This window comes from Neofelis nebulosa, chromosome 14, assembly GCF_028018385.1.
Source record: "Neofelis nebulosa isolate mNeoNeb1 chromosome 14, mNeoNeb1.pri, whole genome shotgun sequence".
Classification (NCBI taxonomy): domain Eukaryota; kingdom Metazoa; phylum Chordata; class Mammalia; order Carnivora; family Felidae; genus Neofelis; species Neofelis nebulosa.
The window spans coordinates 10,924,263-10,944,315 of record NC_080795.1 but is presented as its reverse complement, the minus strand read 5'-3'; the positions used below and the strand labels follow the sequence as shown (position 1 = coordinate 10,944,315).

Below are 20,053 nucleotides of genomic sequence, written 5' to 3'. Positions count from 1 at the left end.
ATTAAAACTAAATTGGATATTTTAAATTCTTTCCACTGCTAACACATTGCTGGGTACCGTTTGCTATCAAGACATTACCCAAGCTGTTCCCAGTTTGATGACGATTTGTGCCAGACCATAAATAAATCTCAAGGTCAGCTCAAAGTCACGCAGCACTTCGCCAGAGGGTGCGGGAATCTGTGAGCGGACCTCCTTGGCACTTCTCTCCAAGTGATATTTTCACGTGCTCCTGACGGGGTTCTGTCTGAGAGCTCGCTCACGAGAAGCTTCCACAGATGTGCCAGAGAACCAAGGCTCACCCTTGGAGAGATCGTATTGTTGGTTACAATTTCAGACGATTTAGGTGAAGAACACATTAACCTAAAACTGAGATACTTATTTTTTTTTTAACTTTTTTTAACGTTGATTTATCTTTGAGAGAGAGAGAGAGAGAGAGAATGCAAAGACAGAGACAGGGAGACACAGAATCGGAAGCAGGCTCCAGGCTCTGAGCTGTCAGCACAGAGCCTGATGAGGGGCTTGAACCCGTGAACGGCGAGATAGGACCTGAGCCAAAGTGGGACACTCAACCGACGGAGCCACACAGGTGCCCCAAAATCAAGATACTTCTTCAAATATTCAGAGATAAAATCTGTGATCTGAAACTGCACCAGGACCTTTTTGAGCTCTGTGAAAGTAAGGGTTGTGTCTACACATTCAAGTGACCGAAACCCAGTCCTGGAGATCTTTCAGTGGTCACCGTCACAACCAATACAATTCACTGCATGATCGATTTTGCTGGGGTGATCAGTATCGTTGATGATGACACACTAAATTAACATACCAGCCGTTTAGTTCCTAACCGTATGCACACTCCAGCGTCATCAACCAGCTGCTGCCAGTGTGGAAATGGAGTATTTCAGAAAACACATTCGCCATTTCAGGCCGCACGGGCATCATTTAGCTAAATGGCCATGGCTGTGTTACTTCCTTTCTAGGAGAAACTTGGGTGCTGAGAATCTGAAGGCTGCGATGAATTGGGAACAAAACAGACAACCCATCATGTGGTAGGAGTGGATATACATCCAGGAGGACGGAAGAAACTAACATGCCGTTTCAGAAAAGAGGGGGGCAAAGCAAGGTCCTTAAGTTGGTCATTAAAATACCTTGTAATAGTCGGTACTTGGAACTAGGTTTTGTCTTGAAACCTCACGTATACACAAACTCTTATCCCAAGTTTGGCCTCCTGCCCATCGGAGACCAGAGCTCAGAGAAAGGGGTAGAGTCAACTTCTCTCCTTCCTCACTCAGCAGGTCTATCTACCCTTTCTCCCCTCTTCCAGTCCTTCATCCACCCAGGGAACACAGGGAGGGAGGGAGACGAGACAGTGTCACAGGTCAGTTCTGATGCAAAAGTTACTGGGCAGCTTTGCCTGCTGACAATCTGAATAATTTATCTGGTTCTTTGAGTCCTCCGATGCCTGGGGATAGGGACCTCTCACCTCGGTTCTCTCGCTATGAAATGTCTCACTGTCTCCCACCTGCTCTCTAAGCCATCCTTACTCCTCAGCACCCTGGGGTGCCTGTAGCTTCCCTGATGAGGTCTGTCCTCCCTCGGGCAACCATCTCGGCCCCCAGGAGCACACTCACTTTGCCCCCAACAGATTCTAGGAGGGCAGGAGTACCCACCGCTGCTTCTCCTTGGCTCCCTCACCAGCTGCTGCCCCCCCCACCCCCGCCGCCCCGAATCTTGTCCTTCAGCTTTCTCACACAAGTGACCCGACTGCAGTCACACAAACCTGGTTTTACAGAGCATTACGGTTTGAACAAAAAGCTGACTTCAGCACCAAAATACAAAGTCATGAGCTCTCCAAGCTAACTTTATATCTCTTTTCCTGTAGCATGTTGAAAGCCACAAGCTTACTGACACATTGTACCTTTTGGAGAGTTAAGAAGTGCCCTCTTTTATCTCACTATACCCATTTTTTTTATGTGTTTACCTATCTGGAGAATCCCCCTGTAGCACCATTGTCTGCCATTTCCTTGGTGAATGAATGCCAGTTTGGAAAGCCTGGAGTCAACGAGAACCAAGTTTTACTTTACAAATATCTCCTCCCCGCCACTAGGATGTGGGCCACAAGGTCAGGAATTTCTGTGTGTGTGTGTGTGTGTGTGTGTGTGTGTGTGTTTACGGAATAATTCCTGTAACAAAGAAGATATCTTTCAATGGGTATTTGTTGACGGGACTGAACTAATGCTTGGTATAACGTGGGCAGAAGAAAACGACTGGAACACATTGTTGCTTTTTCGGACAGATGAGGAAAGGTGAGGGATTGGAGGAAAGGGCTCAGTCCCTTCGTAAGTGACTTTGAACTTTATGTGTAAAAAAGTAGGCAGTAAACTCTCATATCTGAGGGAGGAGGGTTCAATTTTATTTAGACGTTGGGTATCTGTGAAATAAACTCCCAAGGGATACCTCCCTATGTTGTAAAATATAACCATTGTTTTCTCAAAAACATATACATACTTATCAACATATACTCAAATAGTCACAGATTCTCAAATACTGTCTCTTGGATTTTATATCTTTGTATGAGGTTTGAAGATACCCCACTGGTACCAGAATGTTCTCGACTCTGTGGGCGTGAGTGTGTGTGTGTGTGTGTGTGTGTGTGTGTGTGTTTTCTTTGTCAGTTGATTTCTGGAAAGAGTTTGACAATTTTGCCTGCCAAGTTTTTCTTTGCAAAAGTTTAATCCCATGCAATTCCTGTGAATGAAATTGCTGATATTGGCCAGTGTTACCATATTTTCCATATAATGTTGTTAAAATTCTGCTACGTGCTATTTTACTTGTTAGTTTATCCCCGGAAAAGCAGATTTTATTTCTATTTAGTTTCAAAAATATCTTCGCAACTTTTTTGAAGAAGTTTAAAGTGCTTTGGCATATATTTTTGGTTATGTTGTAAATCAAGTCTCACGTTTGGATTTAATTTTAAGAATATATGACAGTTACAGTATAAATATAGTGATTTATTTTTGCTTCAGACTTTTTAGTTCAGCAGTTCCTAAATAGGAACACACATTCTAATTAGTTTTCAAATTTCATTAGAATGCTCTAATAACTCTTCGCTGCCTGACATTTCACTTGGCATAAGGAATAAATGAAGTAAAACTCCTGTGTAGAAGGCTACCAAGAGCAAAGTATTAAAGGCATCAAGTTAACTAATGCAACTAAATGTAAATTTATATTCTTTGAGAATCTAATTAGTTGTTAATTAGGTGCCAATTGAGTGCTAAAGCATATTTACTGAGGTTGAATAACAAAGATATGTCTATTACCCTGTATACTTGTTTGTCAAGAACTATGCCCTCCATAATAGTGTCATTGATTAAACATGAACACATTCTTCTAGAATCAGATTTGCATATTTACCCTACCACAAAGAGGCCCTCATTCTAAGTGATCTTATGCGTATTTTCTCTGAGGTAACCAGCATCCCTTGGGTTATGAAACAGATCACAGCCCCGATGTACTGGAATGACAAAAAGATGTGACCACATTTTCCATTTCTCGCTCTGCTTTCCTATGTACAAATCTATAGGTTTACAGATTTGTAGTGTCTTTTACATTTTCTACTGGAAATTTCAAAAGAAAGACTTTCCAAAAAAAAAAAAAAAAAAACCTCTACTATACTGTGTACCATGTTACAATACTCACATAAAATCCTTCTTTCTCTTTAACACTGGAATATATAAAGGGAAACTTAAAAATATATCAGGCACATGAGATTTCCAAGATTTTGTAGCCAGAACAATCTGTACCTTTTGAAAGAAAGCTTGAAATTTTGGTCCGATGGAGGAAAAACAATTTAGCTACTAAACATGTACTTTGAAGATACCAATGTTCATGTTCATGTGGATTGAAGAGTGTATAGACCAAACTCTTCCCAGCTTAAGAACACAGTAAAAAAAAAAAAAAAATGGTGCTTCCTAAGGGAATACAGCTTTTCTGATACAGAACATTTTCCAAGTTGCTGGAAGAAATGTCAACATCATAAAGACTGTGAGGTTGATACTGGAAAGGACCCAAGAGTGCCACAGATACCTTATTTAGTAGGTGGAAAATCATGGAGTTGCTTAGACTACAGAACTTCTAGAGAAAGGCTACTATTTTCTACATGACTTTTTAAAATAGTTGGTATATATGATGTATAACACCGTGCCATGGAAAGTAAGAAGCAATGTAAGAATTTAGGAACTAGATTCTCATTTTCTAGTTATTTTTTTCTTTGAAAATGAAACAATTTATCTCAGCCCACTATAAATGATTCAGATTCCTTTCCTTCACTTCAACCTTTTCTTTCTATCCTTCTCATATAGACAGGGAAAAAATAAGCAAAACCACACACACACACACACACACACACACACACACACCACTCCCACGGCAACACATGTCTTTGATTTGCCTCTTGGATATTTATTTTACCAATGTTTTTTGTAATGTTTATAGTATACTTCTCACTCAACTCCACACCCACACTCAGATGTAAAATTATATTTAAATGTAAAGCCTTTAACTTCAGGAAAGAATATTCTAATTTATGCCAAATGACTTCGAATTGCTTCCTGAATTTGAAAAATAAAATCCAGTGAATATGTTTGGCAAGCTAACACCTAAAGAAAGGAGAAGTTAAAGGTTTGGAGAGAATGAATGGAGACACTTCTGGAAGAATCAATAAAAATGTAATACATTAAATGTTTAAGGATCCAAAAGGGATCAAATAGACAAGTTTGTACTATATCGTTATATAAGATTTAGAAAAAGGGGCGCCTGGGTGGCTCAGTCGGTTGAGCGTCCGACTTCAGCCCAGGTCATGATCTGGCGGTCCGTGAGTTCGAGCCCCGCGTCAGGCTCTGTGCTGACAGCTTGGAGCCCAGAGCTTGTTTCAGATTCTGTGTCTCCCTCTCTCTCTGACCCTCCCCTGTTCATGCTCTGTCTCTCTCTGTCTCAAAAATAAATAAAAATTTTAAAAAAATTAAAAAAAATAAGATTTAGAAAGAGACCAACCTTTTTGAAATTTCAGAATATGCATTAAATATACACTATATTAGTTATCTATCACTGTGTAACTGATGCCCTAAACACACATTTATTATCTCACAGTTTCTGAAGTCAGGAATATGGGGATGATTTATATGAGTCTTCAGTCTCAGGGTTTCTCCCATGACTGCAGGCAAATTGTTGGCTGTGGCAATAGTCTCATCTGAAGGCTCAACTAGAGAAGGATCCACTTCCAAGCTTCCTCACATGATTGCTGGCAGGATTCCGTCCCTCACGGACTGTTGGACGAATGACTCTATGTCCTAGCTGTTGGCCATGTGTTACCATAAATTCCTCGCCACATGGGCCTTTTCAACATGGCAGCTTGCTTCATTAAATAATGCAATTCAAGACAGTAATGGAATGAGTCCAATAAGACATAAGTCACATTCTTCTGCAGTGTAAGCATGAAAGTGATATCCAGCACTTCTCTCATATTCTCTCAAAAGCAAGTCCTTTGTGCCATCCCACACTCCAGGAGGGTGCCACACAAAGGCATAAGTACCAGGAGGCAGGGATCATTGAGAACCATCTTGGAAAGATTCTTACCACATACTACGTATCAATGTATACTAGCCGCTTAATTTTAATAAAACTTCTTAGGAAAACTGTAAGGATAGACACCGTCCTGTTGTTTCCACCAATATGCAAAATTCCTACTCCTTAATGCCTTGGTTCCCTACCTATTATGCACAAGCCAGACAAAAGGAAGATTAGATTTCTTTTGGCATGCGTGGAGAAGTGGCAACACTGGAAAAGAGGAAGATAGCCAAATTCCCTCAGTCATGACAAATATTTGCTGACTCAGAAAAAAATATTTTCAACTTTGTCTTCATACACTTTCCATTTTCTGGTTTTGCCTCCTGACTACAAAATGTACATCAACAAAATCACTTCAGTCATCAGGACATCTCTGGTTCCTCCAAGTAAAATAGTGATCTTCTGAAGTGCCGTTCACACTTGAATACAAATCATTTGTGCTCCCTCAAAAATGTCCCTGGGTAGGGGCGCCTGGGTGGCGCAGTCGGTTAAGCGTCCGACTTCAGCCAGGTCACGATCTCGCGGTCCGTGAGTTCGAGCCCCGCGTCGGGCTCTGGGCTGATGGCTCGGAGCCTGGAGCCTGTTTCCGGTTCTGTGTCTCCCTCTCTCTCTGCCCCTCCCCCGTTCATGCTCTGTCTCTCTCTGTCCCAAAAATAAAATAAAAAACGTTGAAAAAAAAAATTAAAAAAAAAAAAATGTCCCTGGGTATTGTTTACAACTTCTGTCCCATAGTTAGTAGTCGACTAAATGTAAAAACATAAGGAGTGGAATAGCATTTTTAACACTTCCTTTGGGAAGCATATTTTCCATAAAGAAAGGGTTTGATAATTCTAGAAGTAACCTCAAGCCTCAATTTCAGGCGATGTGGCAATGCTTACAGAACTGACTTCCTTAAAGTCTTTGCACAACGTTATACTTTTTGCTTTCATTGCATGACTCACTATCAACCAAGATTGTGTATTTTGAAGCCAAGAGGTGTATAGGTTGCCTCCCACTGGCTCAACAGCCGTTTTTGTTTTTGTTTTTGTTTTTGTTTTGCTTATTGCAAGTGCTTAATAAGTATTTTACCGATAATTAAATAAGCACAAACCAATCAAATAATTTTAACTATTGGTAGCTCATAGGAAACAAGATTCATCATAAAGAAGTGAAACCCAAAGAGTTATCAGAATTTAGGACTCACACATTCAGTCAGCAAATATTACTTGATATCATATTGTTTATACAAAGGAATAAAGAATTTCTCGCCCTCACTCGGGGAGCTCAACCATAAAGAAAGTGAAGGGGAACCAAATGTGCCACCCCAAAACGTATCTCCTTGGCATGGGGATTATTTTAAGCCGGTTATTTTCAAGAAACAGCAGACGCGGGTGAAAATCTGACAATTGAGTGGAAATTACCCTTCTGTGAGAGATACTTGCATTTGGGAAAGACATCTCACTTTCTTCCTCAGGTACCATGAAAAAGGGGATGATTGAAGCTCCAGAGATTTTTATCTACGGAGAAAGTAATGGCTCAAATCTGCACAGCAACCTTATCCTTGTTTAGTGCTCTTTCCTTGGTAGCCTCTTTTGTTTTAGCTGAAGACAGTGGTGGCTTTGGCCATTTCGGGGAGTCACTCAGTTGTTTCGGTGTTAGAGACTGTAGTTAGATTCTAATAGGATGCATGGAAGCCAGCAATGAGAAAGTCATGAGCGGCTATCAAGGAAGTCAGGGGCCAATCCTGGCAGCACTCCACAAGAAACTGGATCGAACCAGACAGATCCAAGATGGTGGGTGCCATGACAGGAAACTCCTGATCAGGTAAGGAAGAAAAGACCAAAACCCTGTTTCCCAGAAATCCCCAGCCCAGATAATGAATATTCCACCCCCTAGCTAACAACTGTCAGTGAAAGATACAAACCCAAAGCCCAGCACACAGTTCTCTCTCTTGAGGTTACCTGCTTTCATATCTCAAGAGTGTACTTTTGCTTCAGTAAACTTTCCTGTTGTGTCACTCACCCACTAGGTTGTGTCTGTCCTTGAATTCTTCCTCATGACAAGACCAAGAGCCTTTGGTGACATCTTTGGGACAGGCTGGGTCTAGGCCCCAGGGCCCAGGGTCTCCCGGCAACATCTTTTTAGTGACCATGAAGGGACAGGCAACAGCATATTGAGTTACCTTCTTCATTGGTGAGTCTCCTCATCTCACCTTCCTTGTGCTAGACAGTTGTTTAGAAACGACAACTCCTTTGTTCTGCTTTCTTTCCCATCTACTTGGGAACCATACAGTCTGGTAGCATTTATGAAAGACTGATTTTCAACCGAGGAATAAAGGGACATTTGTCCCTTTAGTCACTTTTAAGCGACTAAAAGTTTTATGGAAGTGTTAGAGATTATTTCTCAGGCTGTGCATCAGTTCCACTGAGCTTTCCACCTCACTGGTAACTAAAACCTTGGCTCATCCGGGACACACGCATGAGGACTCCTCCAGTGCTCTGAGCACCCCTGGTTGTCTTCGACTTCCAGTGGGAAAAACCAACACGCATAAGAGGGTGATTCACAGCCATTCATGAAAGCGACACTCACAAGTAGCACACTGAGATCCATTATATCGATCCTTAGGTGACCGTTGGATATTCACAGGTTGTCTCTACCTTTGTGAAAATATGTGTTTTGTTCATGGGATGCTCTGATGCCCCCTGTTGAACCTCGGCTGCCTCCCCTCATATTTACTGCCTACTCTCCTCTGTTGGGGGTGGGGCACCCCTGGCAGAGATTCTGTAACTCTCACTGTTGTGTTTGTGCAGGTCACCATGAAATAGGCTGTACACCATTTTACTCCCTAGCAAAGGACCCCACCTAACAAGATTTTTTCCCTAGGGGTTTGCCTTGTTTGATACCTAAATGAGTGTCATTCTACCCAAGAAGTTCAGGGGTTCAGAAGAAAAATGGGAAAGGGAGGTTAGTTCCACCAGGACCACCGACAAGGTAGAAGAGATCAAAAAGTTCCCGTGAGTCAGATAAGAAACGTCCAAGGCACCCCAACCCTGGTGGCCATTGTTTGTCACCTACTGATGGGAGACATCCTAGAACGAGGGCAATGGGATATTCAGAGATGTTGGAATCATGGCAATGTCTGCTCCTGAGGGATACACACCAGGTTGTCAGGACTAATTATTGGACATCATTCTTATCAGAGTCTCCAAGGAAGCTGTAGCCCCAGGATTGCAGGTGTTAGGATGAGGCATGGGCACTGGAACACCAAGGACCCCAAAGTCGTCTCATGGCATGCTAGCTACTGCAGTGGTGACAGGGATGAATGGACAGCCAGCTGGGGATGCCTATGGTGCACTCACCATTAGAACTCTCTGGGAGAGTTCCTAATTAAAGTCCTGTTGAGATTCCCTAGAGAGAATCAGCTCTCATTGGGATAATAAGACCCTGGGTTTCTATCAGGGGTCTCAGGAGTAGGTCAGAGACCCCTCTTGGGAACAATGGGAGCCTTGTCGAGTTGCTCCTTCTCTTGTTACAGGAGTCAACTTTTTTTGTTCCTGAAGACAATGGGAAATTCCACCTCCATCCCCAAAGACTCATCCCTAAGATGTATCTTGTGACACTGGAACCAGCTCCCATCAGAAAGTTTGCAAAGAAAAATGCTTATCTTGTTTTACAACATGGCCTAGCCCCGATATAAACTAAAGAATGGGGAAGCCTGACCAGAAAATGGTAGTCTTCACTATAACGCCATATTATAACTTGATCTGTTCTTAAAAGGCAGGGAGATTGGACTGAAATCCAATATGGTCAGGGCTTTCTGGCCCTGTACCAGAACCCCGATCTTTCCAAATTCCTTTAAGGGGCCTGAGAACACCCCTCTCCTGTCCCTCTACCCCTCAATCCACTATCAACTCAGCTGCCTCAGGCCCTTCTGCTTCTATGAATCCACTACCTAACCAGTGTTCTATCGCTCTGTGCCTCCCTCCTTTGTCTTGCCAGCAATCACATCCATGCCTACCTCTGTTTTCCCTGAGTCTCCCATCTCCTTTTGCTTTGCTTTTCTTCTTTTCTTTTTGCTTGACATATAGCTTGAGAGAGCTACCTGACTCTTGTATGTGGAGGCCTCTCATTTATTTTCTGGGTGAACGGCTATGATAATCGGAGCCAACTGTCTTAGTCTACCTTGAGACAGGCACTTTCAGGAATATTCCCAACAAGCTGCTGAAACTCTTTTGTTACAGGGAGATTCCCCGTCCATTCTGATCCAGCACGGACTGCCTGCTTTCACTTTTATTGATAGATACTTCTGTTGATAGGAAAAGGTACATCCGTGGGAACCGGTGAGCTCTACAGCTGGGTAAGGCCACCGGCAGGCACATCTTTCTCTGCCATCTGGGCTTTTATCCGCCTCCAGCCTTGCTGGAGAGACCTCATTCACTGTCTCAGCCTCCGCCTCACCCTCCTCTTGTTTCTACACCCCCATGAGGGTAGCTTGCATGACTGGCTCCTATACTAACTAAACATCCTCCGTGTTTCTGGCACCATTAACTCCTACTCCTCCTATCCTCCCTATTGAGGGGAAAAGAGCACCCAGAGCTGTTAGGTCACCTCCTTCTGAGGTTCAAACTAAAGCACCTTCCAAATCAACTTGAAAGGGCCCAAGGACTCCCTGGGACTTAAACCTCCCACTTCCGGTTTCTCCACAGGAGCCCCAAGTGAAATTGACAGTGGGGAACAAATTGCTTGACTTTTTAGTGCAGTATTCAAGGATGTTGGATTAATTAAAATAAACACATCTTTAGAGATATCAATATTAAACATAAAACTTTTATTCTACCAAGGTTTAGTAGAGGTCAAACAAGGTCACATGATCTCTGTTGCAGTTTGTCGGCAAAAAGCTGACTTCAAATTATGGTTAATTTTGACTGTTTCATAAAAGCTTTCATGGGTAATTATTAAGAACAAGTAGTTTGAATAAATAAAAAGGTTTATACCTTACAAAATCTTTGATAATTTAAAACTTTGAAGTTTTGTTACGTTAAATGATAAATTGGGTTCAATTCATTGGAACTTTAAGTCTTTTCCAAATAAGATACAATACTAAAGCTTTGGTTATTAAACATAGTTTCGTCTGCTTTTGGGTTCTCCTTCCAGAGAAACTAAAGATACTTCATTCTGTTGGTAAATGTGCTTTATGCTTTATTGCAAGTTGTACTATGGGGGAAAAAAGCATGCTTCCCGAAATTTAGAAATTTTGAAATATATGCATAAATTTCCAATCTAAAGAATTCTGGTGTAATAGTTCACAACTGGTTACCACTTAATTTTCTCTAGAGTCTGAGATTTCTAAGAGTCAAAATTCTGCTAAATGTAATTAAGACTAATGAAAATGATAAGGGAAGCAGCTCTGTATGTAGGAAGTAGGAGTAAGGAGTAATGTAAGGAGTAGAGGCAAAGAATGAGAATACACTTTTGCTGAGAAAAAAGAAAGCAATTTTGTTCTAAAATGAGACTGGTTATTTAGAAAGAGAAGGCTTAGGACAAAATTTGAATGTAAAAAGAAAGTTGTACAAGTATGTGAAACGGAATCTTTGAAGAAGAGTTTTATGCATGGTCAAGACTAAGATTGGAATAATTCCCTCTATGAAAGAGACAAAGTTTTCTTGGGTTGTTAGTCTGAAACGTCGCTGGCTCTCTCATGTTTACTCTTGCAGATTTAAGGAAACTTTTTCTGAAGGTATCCATGACTTACAAAAATATGATAAAATATTCCTTTGTGAACAAATCGAAACATTTTCTTTTCTCCCTGCCTGAACCCTCCAGAATTCAGAAACTCTCTGTGAGTATTCTTTCTTTCATGGCAATGACAGTTATTTGCATAAATTCAACGAGAATCTGTTCTCCCTGTAACAGGGTACCACTAGAAACACTGGCTATACTACCAAGGCTTTGGATGGAAAGTCATATTTGATAGAGACATGCATAGACTCAGATATGACCAGACAGGCTTAAGTAATTATACTTGACTTTATGGAGTCAATAGAGCCTCTTAGAAATGTTGGGCTGATATCTTGCTTACAGAGTTCCCAGAAGCCTTAGCAGGTGAATAAAGAATGTCACTTCCTGGCAGGGGCAGGAACCTCAGGATAATTGGGGGACCCAGAGAAGAGGAATTCACCCAAATCTACAGGTATTGCAGACAAATCTGATGGCAGGTATTTGGCTTGGCTTCTGGCCTTGGGAGGCTGCTAAAGGCTCAATCTGAAATTCCTTGTAATAGTTCCAGCAAAGGCGATTAAAAGAAAACTTACATGATCAATCACTTTCCTTGCTGAGCTTATGTAAATAATTAGGCCAAGTTTGCTAAAACTAGACTTGTTTTACAAACGAATTCGTCTTGATTTGGCTTTCTTTCATGGAAATGAGGGTGATTTTAGAGAAAGATTATGTTTCAATAATATGTCTTTGTGGACGTTAGATTCTAGTTCTGATTGTCTTAGTGTTTATCGTCTGCCTATAAAACTGAGCTGGATCCTAAATTCTTCCGGTTTCTTCACGTATCTGGCTATGACTCCAAAGTAAGGCTTCCAATCTCCCATTCTCTTCACTTGAAATCGTTAAGAACTAAAACTGCCCTTTTTCCTGAACACCTGCAAACCCAAACTAGACAACTTGAGGTCAACTTGAGAGAAATTGCTGCAAAACTCATCCAGACGGTCTTAGTGCCTGTTGTTCTAGAGGATCACCAGGGACATTTGAACTACAAACCAGAAAGACCCATCGGATTGCCGCTGCCTGCTCCCAGGCCAACTGAGGGTGCTTTGAGCCAGACGTCTAGAAATCTTCTCACTGACGACACTCAGCACTCAGACACTAGGTTTATGGTTTGCTCCAGACATTAACCAATGTTATTCTTTTGTTTCTGTAGAAATACTTCTTATTAATATCCACGAGGCTTTGCTAACCAAATCAGGGTCTATGTGATGGCTAATACCACCTGCTGCACCTGTATTTACTCTCCCTGGGAAGTAAGAAATCCATACAGATAAGATCAGGTGCAAGCCACTTGGCTACAAGAGGCCCTTGCCTACATTCTTGGGGAAATCGGGGGAATCTGTGCAATGGGCAACACGTCCTGCTGTGTAGGGATCAACTCTGAAGAGGTTGGAGAAAGCTTCCAGACAGGGTAAATCTCCAGATAATGGTTTGCAACAACCCTGAAAGAGACCCCCAAAGAAATGACTTTCAAGAGCCACTAGACCAAGCCACAGCTTCCTTGTACTCCCTACTGTCCATCCAGGTGTCCTAAAACTTAGACAGCTAGGACTTCTGATGTCTTCAGGCAGGGTCAAACATCACACACCATCATGAAGTAGTTACAGAAGACGGACCACCGTCATTTTGCCTTAAAAAATTTTAAGGGCCCAGAGTCCTTGAGGAGGTAATATTAGAGACAGTCAGTTTCTAACAGAATGCCTGAATGCCAGCAAAGAGGAAGTCATGGCCGGCTCTGGGAAAATTGGAGGCCTGTCCTGGTAACACCCCAAAACAAAACCACATGAAGTGGGATCAAACCAGATAGGCCCAAGATGGCTGACAGAGTAGGCCTGAATCCCCCTACCAAATAAGGAAGAAAAGCACAAAACCCTGCTTCTAAGAAATCCTTGCCTCAAGTAATGAATATTCCATACCTTGGTGGATAACTGTCACTAAAAGAGAGAAGCCCAAACCCCAGCACACAGCTCACTCTCTCTCTCTCTCTCTCTCTCTCTCTCTCTCTCTCTCTAGCTCCTTCATTGTCACATCTTGACAATGTACTTTTGCTTTAATAAACTTTCCTGTTTGTGTTGCTCATCACTGTTGTGTCTGTCCTTGAATTCTTTCCCATAACAAGACCAAGAGCCTTTGGCAACATCTTTGGGATCGGCCGGGTCAGGTCAAGGCCTCAGGGCCCTGGGATCTTCCCTGTTTACCTGGCAAGAATGCATCTTTCCCATGCATACGAGAGGTATACATGTTATTAAACTTTTATTAGTTTTCCCCCTCTTCATCTGTGTAATATGAATTGAATTATTAGATCAGCCAAAGAATCGAAAAAGGAAGAAGGAAAACTTTTCTGCCTCTACCCAAACCAGAAGATGATAAAATAATGAACACTTATATAGCATTTTATTCTATGCAGAGGACTGATTTATGTCCTTTGGGCATAACACTTTCAACTTGCAATGGTTAATATCTCACCTTTGGGGATGGGAAAACTGAACCTCAAGAGTACTCAAGTAACTTGTCCAAAATCAGGAAGCTAAAAATATCCCACAGTCAGTGTTTGAGCTCAGGCAGCCCGGCCCCTGAGTCCACACTCTTAACCAACAAAGATGCAATGCTTTAGGTAAACACAACGGCTTCAGGCTCACACATGATGATTATAATTTTAGAGATCAATAGAGTGTCCTGATTTGTGTAATCTGAGAGATACAACCATTGCTGTGGGAATCCAGGGAGAAAAGTGCTTATTTCTTACCGGGAAGTTAGGAAAAGCTGCATGGAAGAAGTGGCTTTGGATCCAGATCCCGGAAAGCGAGCCAGAATTTCCACAGAAAGAGACCAGCAGGATTGGGAGCGTCACATGGAGGGAAAAAAATGGAAAAGATCGTCTTTTGACCCGCTGAACAAACCGGGCTACGTAAGCATTTCTAAGCAGAAAATTCGTGGCAAACAGGGGCAAAGGGACAGATTTCAGACGACAGGGTCAAACTAGCATGTCTAAATTTTGTTTGGTAGGCAGCAGAGAGTTCTAGAAGACTTCACGCCAAAGGAGCCTTATTAGTTAAGTGATAATTTATACGTGTGAATACGGCAGAGATAGGAGGATAGCAGAGTGGAGCAAGCACTGACAAAACATTGTATAAACAGGAAAACCACTTTTTTTTCCCCAAAAAAACTTGATTTAAAATGTCTTATTCCTTACAGTTTTGGGGAAAGTTAACAACCTAATATCCTCAGACAGATACAGGAAGGGACATCCCAAACGAGACGACACGACGCAAGAGAAATGGGTTCCAGATTAGATTTCTAACGTGGGATGAAAGAGTAAAAAGGTAAACCCTGCAGCCTTTGCTCAAATCTTTCCGCAGCCATAAAATTTAGTAGTAAACTTACCATCTTCTGAAACATGCAAAAATTATGTTTTATTAAACCATACAGGCTTCTGCTTTTGGGCTCCTTCTGTCCTGTGAATATTCTTCAGTTGGCAAATATGGTAAATAGAGCAGAGTTGGAACACCCAGGTAACCGTATCAAATAAGTCGGCGTTGTTTCCAGAATAGATAAGTGATCACGTATATGACTTTGTAGATTGCGCTCTAAAATAAAGATAGTAATGAGATTAGATCCACTGCTTCCACTGAATCAATGTAATCCCTTGAAATGGTGTTTTCTTGTTGCTATAATCTTTTTGAAACGTGATAACTTTAACTGCCAGGATAAAATACATTTTTGTTTTACTTACGACTTAAATCCCCCGGTATTTCAAAGCTGTTGCTGTGGGGATGGTAATTGTTTTTCAAGAACATACCAGAGGACCACAAAATCATTAAAACTGGATAAATTTGCGAAATGTCTTTATTCTTTACTGTTTCTATTGTTTGCACTCGGTTCAGCTTGGAAAATGTACAGGGTGGGTTCATTTCATCTCCACATTTAGTCAATTTCATTTTCTACTACATGAGCAAATTTTTATTTCACAAAGAAGCACGATAATAAGTTTCCCCCTAACTCACCCTTATTTCTCTTCATCTTTCCCTCTCTCTCTTTTCAATCAAACCCTCCCACCCAAAAGAAATTTTTCCAATTGAAGTTTCTAAGAAAGTTCTATTACCAAAAAAAAAAAAAAAAAAAAAAAATTCCTCTCCTGGAAATTGCTACAAAAGAAGTTCACCCTATTACTCACTCTCTTCTTGGCACTTCATTAACATCAGTATTAAATCAGTCCCCAACTGGAATCCTGTATTGTGCATGAATTATTCTGCATGAGTAGCCTTTTGTGATTCAAAAGTCTTTATTTTTTTTTTCAATTTCATTAAAGCTATATAGTTCTATTGTTATTTAATAAGGCAGTTTTGCATTTATTTCCAAGCCTGGATAAGGCACCTAAAGACATTTCATAGATGCCCTAAATGATTAGACTAAAGGTATTATTTTTATGGGATAGTACTTTTAAAACTCAGATAACAATTTAGCCACCAGTTCCCCATGCCAAACATCTCCACTTTTTTCGGCATGCATATTTCTTTTATAATTGATGACACAGGTGTGTTCACTTTCATGAAATGCATTATGGTATGCAAAATAAATTGGATAAAACCAAATGTCATTAGAAGTACCCATGTACATTAGCAATTAAAATGTTGACTTCATTATTTAGGTTTATTAATCACTATATATGCTGCTTAATCAGAAAAAAAAAATATGCAGTTCTGAGGATGTAAGTTTTGTCATCTTAGGTACATTTGGGCAAATGCTAAATATGTTCAATATTTGATTAACTATATAAATGGTTGGAAATCCACTGGACGCTTTGCAGTTATCTGCACTATTTCCTTCTGAGTTGGTATCTGGAAGATGCATAAGCCAGTTGCATCAAGCTAGAGCAATTAACTGGTAATTTGGAGCATTTAACTGGAAGATTGGCTTGTGAGGAGGCCTCTTAGCCATAATGCTCACAGGAAATTGATTCTGTATGTAATCTGGCTCACCAAAATGGTTCATGAAACAGTTTCACAGCAAGACTGTATCAGAAGCCAATGAGCCCTTGTGAAAATGTTTGTTGGGGAAAATTTTTGGTCTAATCTAAGCCAACTTTAACACAATTGCCAAATTAGCTAGATGCCTTTATTTTTGCATCACGAAGCATCGTCTTAACATGAAGAAACAAAGTCCAAAAGCAGATTGAGCGATATTTAAAAGCTTTATGTATTAGCAAGTTAGAACCAAACATCTCTTTAGTGACTCATAACTTCAAATATACTTCCCAAATCCCTGTGCTTGTTTTGATTTTGCTGTATCATGCTGAACTCTGTTACAGTCTCTCTGCATTCTGTCCATATCCTTGTAACTTCCCAATATCAAAGCAGCACAACTAAATTGTTTCAGTTGGCTTACTTCAATTTCTATCAGAGCCTAAGAGGATGACCACGGAGGAACATTCATGGGAAGAATATGTACTTTTGTAGAAACTATAAATCCTATTAAGGAAATGAGACCAACAGAAGACCCAAATTTGGAACAGTTAGTTGGACAATGCCATAGAAAAGACACAGTGACGGTTATTGAACCAATCAGGGAAACCCATTCGTGGTGGGGAAAACCCCCAAAGTGAAAAAAATGTGGCGGGGCTAGAACTACAGCAGCTGAAAGGCAGGAACAGTCTAAGAGGAGCAAATGAACATAAAATTGAAGAGCCTGAAAACAGACAACCCTCATCTTCCAAAGAAAACCTTCCTTTGGCCCCCTCTGAGAAATTCCATAATTCCAGATAATTAAGGGCAAATGACCCCACTATTAGAAAGGTTACAGCTGATGGGAGCTGAAAGAAAAAAAGAATCTAATATTAGAATAGTAGCAGACCAATTGAGAAATAAAATACTTCCATGGAAGCGAAAGTTGTTGAGGTATCTATAATGCAGAAGCATTCAGCTTCCTTGATTCTGCTGAACAATTAAACCATATAAGTATTCCACGTATGGTGTAATTTAGGCAGCCATTAGGGACTGGAGCTAAACTATATTACTATAATCCCCTTCAGAATTGAAATACTTAGTGTGTGTTTAAGTGTTGTATCTTTCCTGTTTATAATGTAGAAATAATCATATAAAATCCATTATCATACTTTCTATAGAGATGTAGGGGACATTGTCTACTGCAAACCAGTATTCCTTGAAGTCAAACATAAGGCATTTCTCACATGACTCAGTGTCAGGGAAAGCTATGTGTCACTAAAAGAACATACATGCTTTCTCTACTCTGATAATGAAAATTATATAATTGATCATACCTCACCTTCACCTAAAAATACAAGCCTCTTATTTTTCGTAGGTGCAAAAGGCAAAATTCAAATACCACACTTACTGCCTGGAATTTAGAAAGGAATGGGATTCAGTTTGAACCCACTCTCTACTTATAACAGGCAGGCTATTTAATATCTCACACACTTTCAATCTCCTTGTTTATAAAATGGAAAAACAATAAATATTACAAACAAATACCACCAGGATCTGAAAGGCACAACTAAATAATGTACTTATAATAATAAAAATACTATCAGTGAATGTTTGTTAAATCCCTGGAACATAATAGTTACTGAGTTAAGCTCTTCGCATACCTTATCTTATTTAATATTTATGATGATCCTATAAGATAAACACTATAATCATTCCTATTTGACATCGGAGATTATTGAGGTTTGAAAAGGCTAAGTACCTGCCCTAGGTTAAAGAATTAAAATCACTCTATTTACCTTGGGATGATACCAATGTTTCTGCTTTTAATCACGTAACTGCAATAAACCACCTCTACTTTCACTATGCATAAGATGAGGGAAATATTAAGAATATACTTAGGACATAGAATTGATAAGATCTGGTGATTGGCTGTGGAGACATGAAATAAAGATTTACTTCAGGGTTTCTCATTTAGGCAACTAAAGGAATGATGCCATTATTTATCCAAATAAAGAATTCTAGAGCAAGAATACATTTCAGGGAAGGAATGTTGAATTAGAAGAGCCCGAGGGACATCAAGATATAGGTGTCTAATAGGCAGGAGGATATGAGTCTAAAACACAAGGTAGAGGCCTGGACCGAAGTATGTATTCATAAATTATGAAAATGTAGCTGGAAGTTGAATTCATAAGCATTAGTGAAATTACCTGGGGTAGTGTACAGAGGAGAAAATAAGAGAATCTGAATTTTTACAGGAACATCAGAGTTTGAAATACTTACAGATGAATCTAAAAAAAAAATACCTGAAGGATTGTATGGTGGATATCATAAAACCTCAATGACAGAACATTTAAAAGTCCTGAATACGTGATGAGATATACCATGTTCATTAATACCAAACAGCTCAAGGCAGCAGTCGCTGATAGGTTTGCCTGCCACTTTGCCACAGATTCAGCCAGTAAGACAATGAGCTCAAATGGATTGAAACAGTGTAGGATAAGGGTGGGTGCTCTGTTGCCTGGAAACCAATTCTAGGCTATAGTTGAGCAATATTATAGAGTACAGCTATCCCCAAAGAGATGGAGAAGGCAGAAAAACCATGCCTCACCAGAACCAGGGAGATAGATAAGAAACTGCTTTATAGCTGTCACCTTCAAGGTAGCAAGGCAAGTGAGAAGTAGCCCACGACAAACCCTCACAAGACTGTTGGTCTTGCTGTTTGCATGAAAGGAAGGATCACAAGGGGTTCTACCAAGACTTAATTCATCCTTATGTACATGGCTGATGTGGATATATGTGAGGTTACCTGGGCGCCCTGACAGATGGTTCTACAATCAGAAGACTTACATTACTAAGATAACCGTACTCCCCAAATTATCCCTAGATCCAAAATAATCTCAATCAAACTCATAGAAATCTTTTTTGAAGAAACTATCATGTAACACTAAAGATACATAGATAAGCAAAACAATTAAATTAGCTAATGCAATTCTAAAAAATGAAAAAGAAAAACAAAATTAGAGGGTTCACACTACTTGATTAAAGTTGCATTAATTTACAAAGTGTGGCGTTGGGGTAAAGACAGACGCAAAGATTCACTGAACAAAATAGGAAGTTCAAGTTACTTATGTACATATATTGATTTTCAAATAAGTTACCAAGGCAGTTCAGTGGAGAGAAAAGAGTCTTTCAACAAATTCAACAAATGACAATCAAACAATTTCTCATTCATACGGGAAAAAAAGGGGAAAAAAACTCTCAACTCTTAACTCAAAAGTCAACTGGAATTGGATCATAGAACACTCGTTAAGCTTTCATAAAAAAGCATGAGAAAACCTTTTTGACTTTGGATTAGGCAAAGATTTCTCAAATAGAACACACAAAAGCACAAGCCATGAAAGACAAAATTGATAAACTGAAACTAAAATTTATAACTTCTGCTCTTCAAAAGACACTGTTAAGTAAATGAAAAGACTAGCCACAGACTCAGAAAATATTGTCAAGAACACATATTTGACAAAACGCTTGTATTTTGAATATGGAAATAACTCACACCCCTCCATAGTAAGAGAACTAAAAGCCCAAGAAAAAAGTCCATGACATATTTGAATAGACGCTCCACCAAAGAATAGATACGTACGGCAAATAGCATATAAAAAATGTTCACCATCATTAAACCTTTGGGAAAATGTGAATTCAAATCACTATGAAATACTATTAAACGAAGGTTAGAA

At 40.1% G+C, this 20,053-nt stretch overlaps 1 long non-coding RNA gene across 2 annotated transcripts; it reads left to right on the top strand.

The window, feature by feature from the left end:
• Positions 1-1,909: 1,909 nt before the first annotated feature.
• On the top strand, positions 1,910-15,180 carry LOC131494913 (uncharacterized). Of its 2 annotated transcripts, XR_009253637.1 has the most exons (4): positions 1,910-2,119; positions 7,076-7,425; positions 14,572-14,699; positions 14,806-15,180. It is a non-coding gene; the product is annotated as an uncharacterized LOC131494913 (long non-coding RNA). The 2 variants fall into 2 exon arrangements; XR_009253638.1 differs by lacking the exons at positions 14,572-14,699; positions 14,806-15,180 and adding an exon at positions 9,137-10,509.
• The last annotated feature ends 4,873 nt before the right edge of the window (positions 15,181-20,053 follow it).